The following is an 18,236-nucleotide window of genomic DNA, read 5'->3' on the forward strand; positions in this document are numbered from 1 at the left end:
GAAACAGTTTCAACTGAAATGATGATGATGGAACATTGATAAGATTTGAGGAGAAGATACAATTTGTTAGATCCCTGATTTTATTGTTGGTTGTGAATTGTTTCAGTTTTTTGTGTTTCATTTTAAATTAACAAGTGTATGAGGGTTTTGAAATGCAATTTAACATGTTAAGTATTGATACATTGATTATATAGTATGAAAATATATAGAAAAAAATTGATAGTACTTGTAAGTTGATATTACAGTTCAGTTTTTATGCTTTGTCATTTATTTATAGGGTTTTTCAAAAGGCATTTGTAATTTTGAATTTTTTCTATTTGTTTTTTAGCCATTTAAGCATTTCGTAAATGCCGTGGTTGAAAAATGTAGTTGTATTGTTAAGTGCAAGTCAGAATTTTTTCTTAAGTTTCATTTTAAGTATATAGTTTGTCTCTTTTGTAATCAGTCTTGTATATTTTATGCAATGTTTTAGCATGTCCTTTTGAAGTTTCATTTGATTCTTTTAACTGTGTTAGGCATTTCGCTTGAAATGAGATTTTGGGCTTGTTTTGGTACCTCTTGTGTGAGTAGAGACACTGCATTTCAGTTTGTTAAATCTTTAAGTGTTTTTCAGAAGGTCTTGGAGAGAGATACCTGGAGCATCATTGATGATTTTTCCATCAGTTGTTGATCCTGTGATTGTTCCAATTGGTACTCAACTGTTTTCAAGAAAAGTTCCAGAAAAGATGAGTTCCTGATTGATCTGATCAATTTTTCATCTTAAATTTTAAATGTCTCTTTTATGTAAAAAACGTTATGACAGTTTGTTGTATTTGGGGCATTTTATGTTTATTGTTGTTAGAGGATTTGTTTAAAGAATATACTAAAAAGCATAACTCCAACTTGAAGTTTGAGTCCTGGCCAAACTCCCATTTTAACTTGGACGGATGCTGTTTGCCAACAAAGACCAGAGGTTTCTGCTCCAAAAAAATAATATGCAAGTTATTTTGACTTGGCAATTTGATCTTATTAATATAACAGCTGAATTAACTTTGACGTGAGACCTGATGTCTTGCCCGGGAAAGAATATCAGGATCTGCACTGAAGGAAAGTGTTTCAGCAGTTTGCAGTCTCTGAGGTGATGGCAAAAATGATTTGATAATCACGTTTCATTTTCATTGGTATGCCGAATTTTTCCTTTGTGTTGAGCATTTCTTTATAGAAGTCTTTTGTCATGCTTTATAGTACTCATGTCATGTTTTATATCTCAAAAAAATTGAAATAACTTTCATGATGCAAAAGGAGAGGGGAGGAATGCTGAGTGTAAATTTAAGCAGAATGTTGAGGAAAAGATAGTATGTTTTAAACTTTTGACAAGTTCTTTTGTAGAGTCTACTTCACCGAGCAGCAAGTGGAACTGGAAGAGAAATGTGAAGAGAATCCTTTAGTCTTGAGCAGAAACCCAGAGACAGGATGGATTGGAAAATCATTTAAATTGAAGGTTTGGGGCAGGGATTGTGCTTGTGTCTTCACAGGAGCCGAAAGTGAGCATCAACAAGGCATGAGAACCTCTGCCAAAGTCAATGGCATCAGGCGTTGGTCCAGAAATGGAAAAGCAGGCACACAGACGTGGCTGTCAAGACTGCGGACATTTCTTCGTTCGGAATGCAAAAGATTTTGGGACTTGGGATTTCTCTTGGGACTTGAGTGGTGTTGCATTTCAGAGATTCCCACAGAGAGTGAGGCCTTTGAACAAGCAGTTCAATCAAGTGTTATACTTGTGCCTTGTGTTCTCACCGATTGTCTTGGGCAGTGGGGTAGTTTCGCCCATGATTCAGTCAAGGAAGAATGGTTGGGAAACTCTGGCCAGTGCATCAGAGTTGAGCATCTTCCATTTGATATACTCAAGATCAGGGAAATTCTTTTCAATATGTTTTATGAGTTTGTTAGTAGGCAGGTAATTGAACAAGTAGTCGATCCCAGAGAACATCCCTCCAGCAATTTCACAGTTCATTTTCAACCTAGTGGACAAATGGGATGTTCAAATGAAATTCTTTTCTGTGGCTCTTTATGAACCTCGGGAATGGAAACTTGGTTCAGCAAAAGAGAATTTTTGCAAAAAATTTGGTCTTTCCTGGAGTGACACAAAAAAGATGACATCATAAACGTCACTCCAAATCATATGATTTGTAAAAGTGCATCACCTTGGTGTAACTACACTGAGATGTCAGATAAACTAGCAAGACAGGTTTCAATGTTATTCCCAAAAGGAATCTTTTTCATTTGTGAAGACAGGATTCAGTCTGTGCTCCCTGCAGGTGTCAAGGATAGTCCATGCAGCAACAAGAGATGTTCTTTGTTAACACCCAGCATGACATTGATAAAAGAGCAAGAGAGGAAAGATCTGTTGAACAATATGATCCAAGTTGTGATGGCAATGCAGACAGTATCAGGGATGATTTTAATACTATTGGATCAAAGGGGCTGTTGTCAGAATAAGTATGCCCATACCACTTCTCTTACACTGAATGATTTGTTAACTGATATTGACAGTGTGAGACGAAAACAGAACAGCAATTGATTATTCATTGCTGACGCTGAGACACGAGTAGATAAGTTTGAAGAGATATCATGAGAACATAAGACAACTGGAAAAAGGCTGTGAACCAACGTGTTATGAGAACTGAGCCTTGAATGGATGGAATGTTCAATGTGTTTAACTTTTTATCATGGTAGAGGCAACTTTTGAGAGTATGTGTGTATTTCCTGTAGAAGCTTGTGATTCTTCTGATGTATGTGCCGTGTTTGCTTCAATGCATACGACGGGCCAAGAACAGAGTTGTCAGAGAAGCATTTTTACTGCAAAGAGGAGGGGGAGATGTTGGAGTCTAGAACATCCCTCTGGCCACCCTGGAGGGTTTGGAGACCAGACAGGGGGGTCTGGGATCTGTACAGGGGGGTCTGGGATCTGTACAGGGGGGTCAGTTAGACCCACACAGATCCCAGGAGGACACTGACTCTGATTCCTGTCCATGGGAGTGAACACTCACATGCAGGAAGAATCACAAATCCTAAGAATTTAAAATAAGTAGTGGATGGTTTATTATAGAATATAAATATAGAAATTAGGATTCTTAGCATATGGGGCTGAAGAGACAAGATGGAGGAATTGGGGAGTGGCCCCTGTCCTCCTTGTTCTTGCTCTCGTCCCCCATTTTGTGCTGAGTTGGGTTTTAGAGATTGGCTTAGAGTAGAACTGACATGTTAGCATAGGTAGTAGGTATTGGTAAAATTTTGTAAATAAAAAATACGTCTCGGACAGTGGTTGGGTCAGAGGTACTGTACATAAGGTGCGGGGCTCTCTGATCCGCCCAGTCTGCCGCGTGTCCTGCTCTGCTGGGGATGCCTTGCAGAGCTGAGAAAGAACTAAGATAAGGTACCCTGCCAGGGAAGTGCCTGGCAGAGCTGGAAAAGGGCTGAGATAATGAAGAATAAACAACCTTGGAAATGTGCACCGGCGGACTCAGCTTGTCGTCTCTACCTCTGGTGTGTAACACTTAGGGCAAAGAGAAGACTGAAAACCTTATTACCTCTGGGAACAGCAACCCAGAGGAAACTCCCAGGGAACAGCAACCTTGGGAGAACCCTTATTACCTTGGGGGTCAGCAACCCCAAGGAGAATCTCAAGGAAACAGCAACCTTGAGACTAAGAGATTTAAATAATTTTCGCCATCATTTTCCACATTAGACACTTTTAGAATTCAGCTGGAAAGAATTCTGGGCTGTCTTTTGTAGATTGTGCTTTTACCTAAAAAGGCTGGACCAGATGGTCCTTGAGGTCCCTTCCAAACTGGTATTCTACAATTCTATGATAATAACAAAAATTATTATTTTAGATTGTGAAATATATTTTATATATTATCCTTTTTTAAAGTACAAAAATTTCTGAGCTACACAGGACCGAGTTTCATTTCTGTTTTATGATTCTTATTTTTTTTTTTGACTGCTGAATAGCTACATTTGGTCATAGAATGGAAAATAAACAAACTAGGCAAATTTTTAAAAATATACAGTTCTTATTGAACCTTCTGATCTTTTAGACAGCTAAGTACAACTTATAGATATGAGCAGCTCAATTGCTTAACACAAACACAAAATTAAAACACATTGAAATTTCAACATGACTAAATGGATGAGGACCTTTTCTTCCATTTGAGTGAACAAAATAGTTACAGTAGTAAAAATTTTCCAGGATCCTCAAATTTACCGATACTTGGGTGAGTCAAAATTTTCTTACAGATCCAAGGATCTTTTCTATTCTATTTTTAATATTTAGTCTTCAAAAATTCATGTAAGATTAAAGATCATCATATTCGAACATTTTAATATTATCTTCTTTCCATTGTTTTATTTGGTGGGACTTTTTTGGGTTTTTTTCTCTTAAAAATATTTCCATATTCAACCATTATATTTTCTTGCAGTTGTGGCAAAACATGTCCTCCCCCTCTCTACCATAGATAGCTAGTGCATGAAGAGATAACCCGGGCTGAAAGGCCGCGTAAGGGGTCATCTCTGGTGCCGAAAGGGCTCAGACCCCAGATAAGAATCAACATCTTAGTCTGGAGAGCAGATGTGGGAAGAGATAAAAGAAATATTCTTGACTGAGAGATGTTGCTGTTTGCCATGCTCAAATGACCACATGGAGACTGGAAATTGAGAGAGAAGACAGCAGGGTAGAAAGGTTTGCCCCTTGTTTTTTACATCCTATTATATACTTTTAGAAAGGTGACCATCGATTGGAGGGTGGAATCCCACCCCCCATCCACAATTGGCCAAAAGGACTGCCATTCACCTTCTCCTCTCCTGGAGAAGAATGTGAAAACAGTGGCAGTATTTGCAAAAAACAATCTCCTGTTTACATGAGCAGAGCGTGAGAAAGTGAGAACTTCTACTTCAATATGAATGCTCAGAAAAGTAGGAAATCTCATGGTGACAGACTCAGAGATGCCCAAGTGGGAAAGAAGGGAAGAACTTTACTTTTACTTATATTTATACATTTTGTGGCACTGATTGTGGATTGGAGGATGGAATCACGACCCCTCCAACCACACTGGTCAAACAGACAGTCAATCAACTTTTTTCCTCCTCCAGAAAGGAATGTAAACAAAAAACAACCATTAGGTAAACAGAGCTATATTTACATTAAGAGACTGTTAGAATAGTGGGAAATTGACTCCAAGATGGTAAACAATCAGAAGGCTAAGAAAATCCCAAAAGAACAGGGTGACATCTCACCCTTTTTCCGATAAAAAAGAAAAACAGAAAAATGAAAAATGAATACTGTAAAAAGGAAAAATGAACAATGTTCAGTCAGTGCTTGTAGAGGAATCATCAGAGTGATCACTTGTGTTGTCTGCATCTGAGTCATCACTCAATGATTCGTCCACCTGATGTCTTTAAGTTTGGTCACAGTTTCTATTTCGCCTGTCGGCTGGATTCTGTCTCTGTGGTCCCCGGTCAGGACAGACACAATTTGAAGGTATCCAGAGTGCCCCAGTATCTGTGGACATGCATAGCGATAAGGTCATAGGGACCTTCCCACTGTTTGGTGAGCAAATTCCAGACCCGAACCTTTGCTCGAGGCTGATGTGTGTTGTCCGAAGCCTGCAACAAAAGGTGATGGTTCAAAATGACAGGGTTACTTGAGTTCTGGGGCACCATGATTGATGACATGCAAAGCTTTTGCCAACCAACTGTGCAGGGTTTCACCCTGCATTTCCTGTTTTTGTTTTTGAAGAACCCGCTTCAGAGTACTGTGAGCATCTTCTACAGCAGCTTGTCCAGTTGGAGAATGAGAGATACCAAATCTGTGTGACACAGCCCACAACTGCAGGAACTGCCGCACCTTCTGCGAGGCGTAAGCAGGACCATTGTCGGTTTTCACAACAGAAGGTATGCCTAGAATGGCAAAGGCTTGCCTCCAGTGGGCAATGACATTGTGGTGTTTTCTCTCCCGTGTGAGCAGACGCCCACATTGCAGAGGAGAATGTGTCCACCATGACATGCACATACTTGAGGCAGCCGAACTCGACAACCTGGGTGACATTGGTCTGCCAAAGCTCCAAGGCCTTAAGGCCTCTGGGGTTTACCCCTGCCAGGCAAAGGTGCAGCCAGTGCGTGACAGTCATCACACGACTCGACAATGTCGCGAGCCTCAGTTTGCATCAACTAGAACTGTTTCTGCAAAGTATGTGCATTCTGATGGAAAAACCCATGCGATGCCTTGGCCTGCATGAACGTGTCGGGCTTAGGTGCTACCCACGCTGGGTTAGCCAACTTGTCAGCCCTCGCGTTACCTTCTGCTACAAACCCTGGCGAGTAAGTGTGACTTCTCACATGCAGAACATAGTATGGATGAACCCTGGCCTGAGTTGCACACCACAAGGTCTTCAGCAAATGAAACAAGGCAGGACTACTGACTTCCTTCAAAACTGAATACCCCAACCGCTGTGCAATGTCGGCCACATAGGCAAAATCCGTGACCAAATTGGAAGGTTCCTGGGAAAATTTTTCAAATGCCATGACTCTAGCCCTCAGTTCAACCAGTTGGGCTGGCCCATCCTCATGGCCTTCCAAAACCTGCTACTCAGATCCATCCTGCCAAGTAACAATGGCCTTCCTTGTTTTCCCCGAACCGTCAGTTAAAATGGTGGGTCCTTGTGCTGGTTCCTGGATATTTTTGGGCCGCAAAGAAATCTGTGTGATTTTTGCCACTTGCAGTAGCTTGTGGCTGGGCAGATGATACGTGATCTGCCCTGAAAAATTCTCCAGAGCAGTTTGCAGGGACACACTGTTTGCAAGGCTCTGTTCAAAATCCTCCCACTGTACCAGGAGTATGATCTTTGAGGGATCTGCACCCACCAATTGCAAACACCGCTGCTGGCATTTGGTTACCAGGTGAGCAATTAGCTCAAAGAATGCAGTCGCCATCTTTTGCGGCTGATGGGGCAGGAAGACCCATTCCAAGACATGCATGGGATCAGACCATTTGTCACTCCATCGGCCAATGAAGGCCATGGGATGTAAATCTGGAGTGGTGATGAACACAGTGATATCAACGGAAGGATCAATGCGGTGAACTTGGCAAGCAGAAACAGCTTGCTGAACTTCCTCCAGCACCTGACGTGCCTCAGAGGTCAATGTGCGAGGTGACTTTAGATCAGTCTCCCTTTAAGAAATCAAACAGCGGAGACAGTTGTGCATTGGTCAGTCCCAAGTACGGACGTAACCAAGTGATGACACCTACCAATTTCTGGGCATCATTCAGTGTCTTCACTGAATGCACAAATTGCACCTCCTGGTGACGGATTGTCTGTTCCAGAATTTTGATCCCCAAATATTTCCACGGAGGTTGTTGTTGCACCTTTTCTGGAGCCATCTGCAGCCCATGAGAATGCAAAGCATTCAACAACTGAGGCTGAATCCTCAGCAGCTCATCCTGGGTGGACGCAGCCACCAAAATATCATCCATATAGTGGTAGACATGAGCATGTCACGATCCGATGGACAGTCGTGATGGTTTGTTTTGATTTCAAAGTGCAAAAAGAGGCAAAGAGAACTTAGTTTAAGTAAAATCAATTGTATCTTTTATTGACACCCACAATTTGCGATAGAGGAAAAAGGAAAGAGAGAGAGAGAGAAAAGAGAAAAGAGGGGGTTATAACTACTGACAACAGACGCAAGTTCTCGTGACGCTGGGCCAATAGACCACCTTCACAGTCCTTGTGGCGTGCGCCAATAGATCCATCTTGTCCACCGGTGAGATCTCATAGGCTCTCTTTTTCAGGGAGCTTATTATAGTCCCTTTTCGAGGTGAGGGGCAGCTGGCCAGGAAGGAGGGGAGACCTCGTGAGCGTCGCAGGTTTTCTTGCACAGTGAAGAAGCAGGGCAAGCTGGACTCTGTGGTACAGCACAGTCAGTCCAGAGCAAACACAGCTCCGCAAACATGGCTCAGATACTGTGACAATCCCATTGTTTATGCACGGGTTTCTGAGGGGACGTCTTGGTCCAGTGAATGCACCTGCAGGAAAAACCTGGATCCCACCTCAGTCAGGCCAGAACTCCTGTGTTGTGGTTTTGGGTTCTTGGGGTCTCAGCCTCTGTCCTTGTTCGACAGTTGTGAGGCAGATGAGGGATCTTCAGAGTGACTCTTACACTACCCTGTGGCTCACAATTGTCGTCAAGAGAGCTCCAGCAGCCGAGTTCGTTACGTTGTTCTTCAGGACTCAATGTCGGTAGCATACCCCGGAAAACAGACAGAGAGAGAGAGGGAGAGAAGACGAGAATAGAGGGAGAAAAAGAAAAAACAAGAGGAAAAGATGGGCAACAATGAGTAATCTTGATTTTTAAACAAATCACAATGATATCACAATCATAATAAGGATGATTCTAAAACAAATTACATTAAAAAAATTATTCACAAAATCAAATAATCAAACTAAAAATAATAATAGTATTAAGGGAACTGCTTGCAGACTCCAGACAATGCATGGGCCACATACCATTGACATATCATTGGCCAATTTCACATTCCTTGGGGCAAAACTTTCCATTGATACCGCTGTGTGGGCTCAGCATTGTTTATTGCTGGCACCATGAAGGCAAATTTCGGTTTGTCATCGGGATGCAAAGGAATGGTGAAAAAACAATCCTTTAAATCCACAATGAGAACAGGCCAATCTGTGGAAAGCATGGTAGGTGATGGCATACCAGCCTGCAATGTTCCCATGCTTTCCATCACAGCATTGACTTTGCGGAGGTCTTGTAGCAACCTCTATGTCCAAGACTTTTTCCAAATGCAAAAGACAGGAGTGTTCCAGGGACTGGTAGAAGGCTCCAGATGACCCTGATCCAATTGCTCCTGTACCAGATTCCGAAGGGCAACTAACTTGTCATGAGGGAGAAGCCACTGGTTCTCCCAGATGGGTTTGTCCACCAGCCACCGTAAAGGAGGCGTTGGAAATTGTGTCCTTCATAGCAGTGGCCCCCATCAAAAATCCATCCCCATACGCACCCCCCCACGTGGCCAGAACATTCCTCCCCCAAAGGTTAGCGACATTCTCAGTAACATGAGGCCAGACCATGGCCATTTCTCCCTCTGGGTTCCTGATCAGCACCGGTTGCTGGCTCATGTAACATTGCGCTGTTCCTCCCAGTCCCGTGACAGGTGTCTCCACCCAGTCCAATGGCCACTCCAGGGGCCAGGCGGCTAGGGAGAGAACGGTAATGTCCACCCCGGTGTCAAGAAGTCTGCAGAGACAGATCTCTGGCAGCATGGCACCAGGCATGGACAAGGTACACAGCATCCTGGGATGTTCCTTGGTCAGGACAGCGATCCAGTGAACTTGAGGCAGCCCAGTGGATCCGAAGCCGCCCTCTCCTCGTGACCGGTCCTCTGTCCTGCGAACAGAAGACTTAAACAGCACAGGTTGAGCAATCCGCATCCCTTCCGGGATGGTGCCGGGGGGGTAGGTGTGGAGACCATGGCATAAATCTGCCCCATAAAATCCACATCAATGAGTCACAGGTGCACAAGGATACCCTGGATATTGGCATTAGATCTCTCCATAAGGAGGGCACTCATTCTGTCACCCAAGGGACCAAAGGCATCCAGGGGGACCCTGTGCACTTTGTCAGAATCTAGGATGACAGTTGCAGCTGTGCAGACATCAACACCTGCTGACCCGCAGGTGCTGGCTGCAAGCTGGCTAAGCAGACCTCCATTGGTTCCAGCACTGGAAGGGAAACTTGTGTCTGATCATGCTCCGTTTCACATTTCCCAAACCCAGCAAAGGCTGACCATTAGCATGCACCGTTGCCTTACAGACCTTCACAGTATGGTTCGGTTTTCCCCACCGACCACACAAAAAACAAGGGAGTTGTGACCTTCTGTACCATCTTTCTCTGTTTTTTGGTGGCCTGAACAGTCCCCTGCCACCACTGCCTGCCCTGCAGGATTATCCAGGCCTGCTGCACAGCCGTAGCCATGTCCGACTGCACAGTGGCAACCACGGCACGCTGCACAGCAGTAGCCAAGGCAGCCATCTTATTACCTGATATGCCTATCTTTGCACAGGCCTCTGCCATCTGCGGTATGGAAGGGTCACTGGGAAGAGCCTCTATGACTTTCCTACAATCAGCATTGCAGTTACTCCTCGCAAGGTGCTTGAGCAAAAGCTTCCTTGCATCAGGGTCTTCCACCTGCTTCTCTACAGAGGCAGTCAGCCTCTCTGCAAATCGCAGGAATGATTCATCAGCGCCCTGGACAACAGTCACAAAGGACTCCTTAGGGGAAGTCATTTCCATGGTCTGGACCAGAGCTGTCATGCCTGTCTGCTGGCACTGCTGGAGTACCAGGTCATCAAAGCCAACCTGCCCATTAACATCAGCATAATTGCCTGTACCCAGCAGCATATCAGTGCCAAACGTACACCTAGGTTCCTGTAGGCCCAGCCCAGCATTTCACTCCAAGGCCCTGACTGCCCACTGAGTCCATTTTGACTCAAAAATGTCATATTCCACAGGCTGAAAAAGAACACAGGCCAAACTCTGGATGTCGTATGGTGTCAGCAGATCAGCATTAAAGAAACAAAGCATCTGCATGACTTCACTAGATCCCAGACCATATTTCCCAAACTTATCATGGAGTTCCATCATCACCTTCCACGATAACAGCCGATAAGTTTTATGAGTAATACCCCTAAGCACAGGGAAATCCTGACAACCCCCCAGTAAGGCAGCAGCACCTACTAAGTCCCATCCCATGGACCCCACAGGGACAGGGGCAGATGCCTGACTGGGAGTCAGGTCAGCATCACCCGATACTGCATCCCCCGCAGTATCAGAAGGGCTAGAGAAGCCATCCCCGCTATCCAGGAGGTGTTGTGCGAAGGCACAATCCACCGTGTCTTCAACCTTAGCCTTGACTTCACGCCAAAATTGTCCCTGTTCTCTCAGATGCACAGTAACCTGGCATGGGGGAAGGGTCCAGAAGGCCCCTGAAGAAGACCCACCAGTGCAGGGTCCTTTACCCTTGACAAGGCCCGGCTGCATACCGGCCGTGTCGCCATCAGCGCCAAAGGTAAACACTGCAGCGCCTGAACCCACCGCAGTCCCAGTGCTCGTGGGGGACGGCAGAGGCAGAGCTGGGACAGCTGCCACTGCCAGGGCTGCTTCAGCCCCGGCAGGGCTTTTGCCTGTTGGCAGTGCTGCGGCACAAGCCACCAGGGACCACTCAGAGAGTCCCATGGCGGGCATGGGTCCCAGCGGGGCTTTCAAGCCTGGTGCAGATTAAAGCGGAGGAGATGGGGGCAGTGGGGCCAGCAGGGCTGGGTCAGTTCCCGCGCAGCCCACACCTGCCACGAGTGCCAGAGCCCCAGCTGCCGCCACGCCCCCTGAGGGTCTTGCAGCAGCCACAGACCCCAGCAGGGCTTGCGAGCCCTCCGCGGGTCGTCGTGTGGCTAACATGGGGCCCCTGTCTCTTGGTGCAGGGGGAGAAGGGAACACGGGCATGGGTGTGGCTTGTGGAGCTGCAGCCATGCTGTGCGCCGTAGTCAGAGGTGCTGCCTGTGAAGCCCCAGCACTGCCCCACACCGCAGCAAAGGCAGCCAGGCCAGGCAGTGCGGGTGGGAAGGGAGCCAGGGAGGGGGCAGGAGGCATCTGGAACAGCCCCCAAAAGGGTCCCGCCAGAGATACAGAACCTGACAGCAGGCATGGACACCCCGAGCTAAGCGGGGCGGGCAGGTCGCCTACTGGGGCTGGATCCAGCAAAAATTCTATTAGAACCCCATCCCCGGTGGCTGCCACTGCCTACTCATGTTCGGCAGGGGCACAGGTGCAGAGACGATTGGTGCTCCCTTCCCCCTGACCCCGTTATAACTGGATTTCTTAGAGACTGCAGGCATGATGTGCTGTGGAATGAGATCTGAGCTATCCCAAACTGGGCCTCAGATTTCGACCCATGTAGAAGTAGATAAGCTTGTGGCACAGTTAGAAATTAGGTTAAGGTGTGTGTATGGACTAGATGGGACAGTTAGAGTAGAATCACGGTAGCTGCCTTAAACTAAGATTGTTTACATTTTTGTTCACGCTGAATGCCAATTGAAATGCACCTGCAATTGTAAATTATTTCACACTGTATAAAACCAGCCATTTCGAGAATAAAGAGGAGAACATATGATCTGACCATATTGGTTATACCGTGCGTTGCTCTGTTCCGGCTTCCATATAGTTAATAGAGACCCTGGGTTCACCCCGTTGCAGTCAGGGGGTAGGCGGTAGACACCCCACAATTCAGACAAAGTGTTACAATAGAATCGGAACCCCACTGAGGGGCGGACTGAGCCAAGGAGTCCTCACTGCCTGTCAGTGCTGGGAAAACATGAGGGAAGGGCAGCCCTCCCCTGCCTCACTGCCTGCGCAGAGCAAGGATGGGCGGAGTTGGCTCTGCCGGCTCCACGGAACCGTCAAAGGCCCATGGAGCCCCGCCCCTTCATTGGCTGAGTGGGACCGGTGGGCTGGGATCCCACTCCTCCTCCAGGGAGTCAGTCACAATCCAAGAGGGAAATCTCCTCCAGCGCAGAGGCAGGAGGGGGAGGGGAGAGCTCTGTCGGGCATGGAAAATCGAGATTGAATGCGGATGGGACTTCTGTATCTAACTGGGCGACCCTGCCCTCCTCTTCCAGCCCTCCATCAACCCCAGGGAAAGGTAATCGCCGGGAGAGTTCGGCGTATCTGCGGAAGCCTCAGAGCCGGAAGAGTCCAAACCCTGCACAAATCTGTCAAACAGTTTCCATTGTACCAAGAAGTGTACTACTTCTACACTATAATCAGCAGATACAGCCTTTAACAGGCATCCTCCTAATTGAGATCACGCCTCCTTAGAGAATGCGTCTTCAGGCATTGAGAAAAATCCTTGATCCCTGGCCCACAAAAACAATCTTTCAAACCCACTCTGGGAAACAAGAGCCTGTTTCCTTTCCATTAAATCTTTCCAGATCTCCAGGACCAATGAGTCCTGCACAGAAACCACAGGGGTAGCCATAACCACAGGAGCAGCAGGCAAAGCCAAGCTCTCCCAAACAGTGCACCAAAACAGGGGGAGGAGGGAGAAGAGACCTCACCACAGCTGTTCTACACACGTTAGCCCACCAGATGTTGAAATAGGACACGAAAGAACCACACAGGGACTCGGAGATGTCCAAGCGGGAGAGAAGGGAAGAACTTTACTGTTACTCATATTTATACATTTTGTGGCACCGGTTGTGGATTGGAGGAATCACGACCCCTCCAACCACACTGGTCAAACAGACAGTCAATCAAATTTTCCCCTCCTCCAGAAAGGAATGTAAACAAAAAACAACCATTAGGTAAACAGATCTATATTTACATTAAGATACTGTTAGGATCGTGAGAAACTGACTCCAAGAAGGTAAACAATCAGAAGGCTAGGAAAATTCCAAAAGAACAGGACAACAGGGGCAAGTCAGTACAATAGAAAGAAAAGAATCCCCTTATTCTAAACTTTAGAAACTGCTGAAAGTCAGATTAATTAAATGGGCAAAGTTGTTGCTAACAATCTAAGATGTGATGAAACAATATATTTTGTCATTTACGTGGGCCACAAATTCACTGTTTGTTGCAGCCAATTACAAAACACACAATGTATCCCCTTCTTTGTCTGTCATTTGAATCAATGGGGTGTCAGAGCAGCTGCTTGTGCAGACTTTCAACATCCATGAAAGGCAATGCAACCTCAAACTGCAATTTCTGCAAGGAACCAGTGCATGAACCTCTTTTCGAAAGTGCATAGGGTATTCAGCCATTCCCATTCCCAACTGTACTACTGTCACCCTTCTCTAATGCTGCTCTAACAACCAGGGGTTATAAGTATGCTTCTGCCACTAGTACTTCATAACAGAAGGCAAGGAATACATTACTACTTTGCTTTCACTAAAGATAATTAATTTTTAATTCATAGGTGCTTGGAAATGTTAGGTACAACACATCAGCAGGTCTAGATTCTGACTAAAGAACACATTCTAATAGAGGGGCCCAAAATGCTTATGCAGTATTTGTACAATCTATTTGTAAGCAGACGAGGCAGATATGAGCAGACAAAGCAGGGACAGGATTCCCAGGAGAAACAGAGACATTGCCCAAGTGTGCAGGGATGGAGTTAGGAAAACCAAAGTTCAACAGGAGTTGGAACTAGCAAGGGATATGAAGGAAAAAAGAAGAGCTGTAGATATGACAGCAGCTAAAGAAAGGCTAAAAAAATTTTGGGCCTCTTATTCAGTGAGGCAGAAGATCCAGTGACTATTGGCATGGAGAAGGGCATTCATTCATTGCCTTTTTTTTACTTCAGTTTTCATCACTAAGTACTGCCCTAAGATCTTTCAGTCCCCCTGAGCCTCCTAGCAGTCTGTGGGAATGAAGCACTACCCACAGTAGAGAAAAATACAGTTAGAGAAAATTTAAGCCAGTTGAACAGTGGTCTATTGGACCAGACAGGATGCTATCCTGGTTCTGGCCAGGACAGGTTTAATTTTTTTCAGTAGGTGGGAGGGGGCATGGCTAGGACTGGGAGGTTGTTCTATATCACCTCACATCACTACTGGAGGTGGGGGAAAGGGACTCTTGCTTCTGAAGAGAAGGGGTTTCTTCCAGTAGGGAAAATGTGGTGGAGGGAGGCATCCAGTATTGTCTGTTACTGGGAATGTTTGTCCATGTGAATGACTTGTTTTCTTATACCTTTTGTTTTAATATTGTTGCTGCTACTGTTTGTTTTCTTATCTCATTATTGTTTCCGGAAAATGATTCTTATCTCAACCTGTGATCTTTGCCTTTTTTTGCCTCCAGTTGAAGAGGGGAGAGGGAGCAGCATGTGGTTTGCAGAGTCTTGGTGAGGGCACTGAATTGGCGAGTACCATTCCTAAACCTCAATAGATGCAAAAGGGGCTGAAGGAGCTGGCTGATGCCATGGTAAGGCCATACTCATAATCAATGTTAAAAGGTCATGGTGGTCAAAGAAGTTTCCTGATGTCTGGAAAATGCAAATGCTACAATCATCTTCAAGAAGGGCAAAGGAAAGGATTCAGGGAGCCACAGGCTCCTCAGCCTCATCTCAGTCCCTGGAAAAGTTATGATACAAATCTTCTTGGAAGCCATGCCCAAGCACAGAAAGTACAAGAAGGTGTCTGGGAACAGACAGCATGGATTTACCAAGGGCAAATTGCACCCAAATAACCTTATGGCTATCTATGTTTTTATGACTGACTCTGAGAACTAGGGAAAAACATTAGATGCTGTTCACATCTGTGGAGTGCTTCCATTCTAAGGAGGCGGGAACTTGATTTTACCCTTCTTGTGTTAACTTCTCCCTTGACTCAAAACCTAAACTCCACCCTTGCGATACCCTATAAAAACCACACTACCCTGCCTTTGCCTGGTCTTTTGTCTTCATTCCCCTCCTTGTCCTCGGGGGTAATAAATGGATTCTCGAGCTTAATAAAACAGAGACCCTTCTCATTTGTTCCCATGCCCAGCACTGGCAGCTGCACTCTCCCTGGACATGATGAACTCTGTTGCAATGCGATGCAACACATGTCAACTTCAACAAGGCCTTTGACAGGTCTTTCATAGTATCCTTATAGCCAAATCTGTGAAATATGGACTGGATGAATAGACAATGTGTTGAAATTTGACTGGACCATCATGCTCACTGCTGTGATCAGTGTTACTAAGTCCAAACATTGACTGATTTCCAATGGCCTCCCAAGGACTGATACTGGGGCTGATACTGTTTAACATCTTTATTAATGACTTGGGTGATGGGATGGAGTGCACACTCTGAAAATTTCTGGACAATACCAAATTACGTGGAGCAGATGATTCAGTGGAGGGCAGGGTTGCTGACAGAAACCTCATTGAATTTAAGAAAGGGAAATTTCACAAATCTAGTATGGAGCAACTCCATACACTAGTACAGGTTGGGGGCTGACTGGATAGAGAAAAGACTTGCAGAAAAGGACCTGGTGTCATGGAAAATCAGGAAATAAACTCTTCAACCAGTTTGTTAGGTTAGAAAGCCAACACTATTCAGCGCCCTGGGTGCATGGGGATCGTTTCACCTAATATGCACATACAGCAGCTGAACAGACCGGGTTATATTCATGAAACTAATACAAATTCACTAGATTTCTATTACATATTCATTACATTTCCTGAATACATGCATATATGCTAACTATTTCCATGGACTTATTTGGATATCAGTAGGGGTCTTTTGAGGGTCTTTGGAGGTTTTTTGGAAAGATTCCATTCCCCAAATTTTCCATTCATGGTTCCAGATCTTCTAATGAATCTTTTCTCCTTGGGTGTATCTCAAATATATGGTCAGGTTATGATGCACTTCTCTTATCCTTCTTTGCTCTGGTACTCTATCTCTGTTCTTAAAACTAAGACATCTGCTAGTACATATTAATGAATGATATTGGTTGTCACCATGAGATTTCCTAGTTTTCTGAGTGTTCATATTAAAGTAGAAGTTCTCACTTTCTCACGCTCTGCTCATGTAAACAAGAGATTGTTTTTGTAAATACTGTCATTGTTTTCGCATACTTCTCCAGGAGAGGGGAGTGTTGTTTGACAGTCCTTTTGACCAATGTGGTTGGGAGGTGGGAATTCCACCCTCCAATCCATGGTCACCTTTCTAAAAGTATATAATAGGATGAAATAAACAAATCAGGGCTTTCCGCCCTTGCTCTTTCTCTGAACTTTCCGAGTGTCCATGTGGTCATTTCAGCATGGCAAACAGCGATATCTGGTAAATTCTCAGGTTGGTTTTCCTGAGATATATTGGTTAAGAGTCTTTTTTCCTTGAAAGCCCGTGCCCAAAGCAGAAAAAAAAGTTTGAGTTAGCCAGTTCAGGTTTCTCAAAGTTGTTTATTATTTCTTATCTCTCAGTTCTTTCAGCGCCCTGCCAAGGTCCTTGCTGAGGCAAGAGCATGAGGCTACTCTCCCCAGGTCGAGAGGGCTCGGATCTTTTGTACCTTTTCTCTGACCCAACCATCGTCCACAATGTATTTTTTATTTCTGGTCTATTACCAATACCTACTACCTATGTTAGACATGTCACTTTTATCCTAAACCAATCCCTTGTGACCCACCACAGCAGAAGATGGAGGACAAGGACAGGAAGGAAGAAGGACAGGGCCACACCCTGATTCCTCCATCTTGCCTTCCCCATTTGCACCCTGTAATAAATTAACTACTATTTATATCAAACTCTTGGAGTCTGTAGTTCTTCATGCGATGTTGGTAATATTTCCCATGGGCTGAGATCAAAGACAGTGTCACTTTGGGCCCTGTGCCAGGGTCCCAGACTCCCCTGCTAGGGTCTCGGACCATCCAGGGCAGACAGAGGGATGCCCTGGACCCCGACAGTAAATAAGGAAGCAATAGCTGGCACAAGACTTATTAGTCACAGATATAGGGAGTTAACACAAAACCTCACTAATCTCTGGCATTTGTACTAAGCACTGTATGGTACAAAATTAAGCATTAACCACAGAGGTAGGGATCATGCACTATTGTGATGAAGTTAAAAGAATTTTCCAACATCTTTTTCCCATGATGCATAGACTCCTTTTAAAGAAATAGAACTTGTTAGGTAACACTGGCATCCTGGTGGACAATTAGTATATGACCCAACAGCATGTCTTTGTGGTCAAGGCCAACTGCGTCCTGGGATGTATTAGTAGTAATGTAACCAGAAGGCTAAGAGAAGTGCTATTTTCCCCCTCTCTGTTCAGTACTGATGAGACTACAACTGGAGTCCTGTGCCCACTTTTGGGCTCCCCAGTACAAGAAAGACTTGACATACTGGAGTGAGCCCAGCAGAGAGCCACCAAGATGGTCAGGGGCTGGAGCATATGACATAAAAGAAGAGGCTGAAAGCTGGGATTATTTATCCTTCAAAAGAGATGGAAGGACAAGAGGCAGTAGGCCCAAGCTGAAACATGGGAAATTCCACTTAGATATTAGGAAGCTTTTTCCCCATAAAGATGTCAAAAACAAATAGAGGCCATGCTCAGGAAGGAGGTGGATTGGACTACCTGAAAGGTGGTTGGAGTAAGGTGGGGTGTCTTGGTTTGAAAGACAGATATCTGCTAGGAAGGGGGCAGGACCTCTCTAGA

The sequence above is a fragment of the Prinia subflava genome (genome assembly GCF_021018805.1).
Source record: "Prinia subflava isolate CZ2003 ecotype Zambia chromosome W unlocalized genomic scaffold, Cam_Psub_1.2 scaffold_22_NEW, whole genome shotgun sequence".
NCBI classification, from domain to species: Eukaryota; Metazoa; Chordata; class Aves; order Passeriformes; family Cisticolidae; genus Prinia; species Prinia subflava.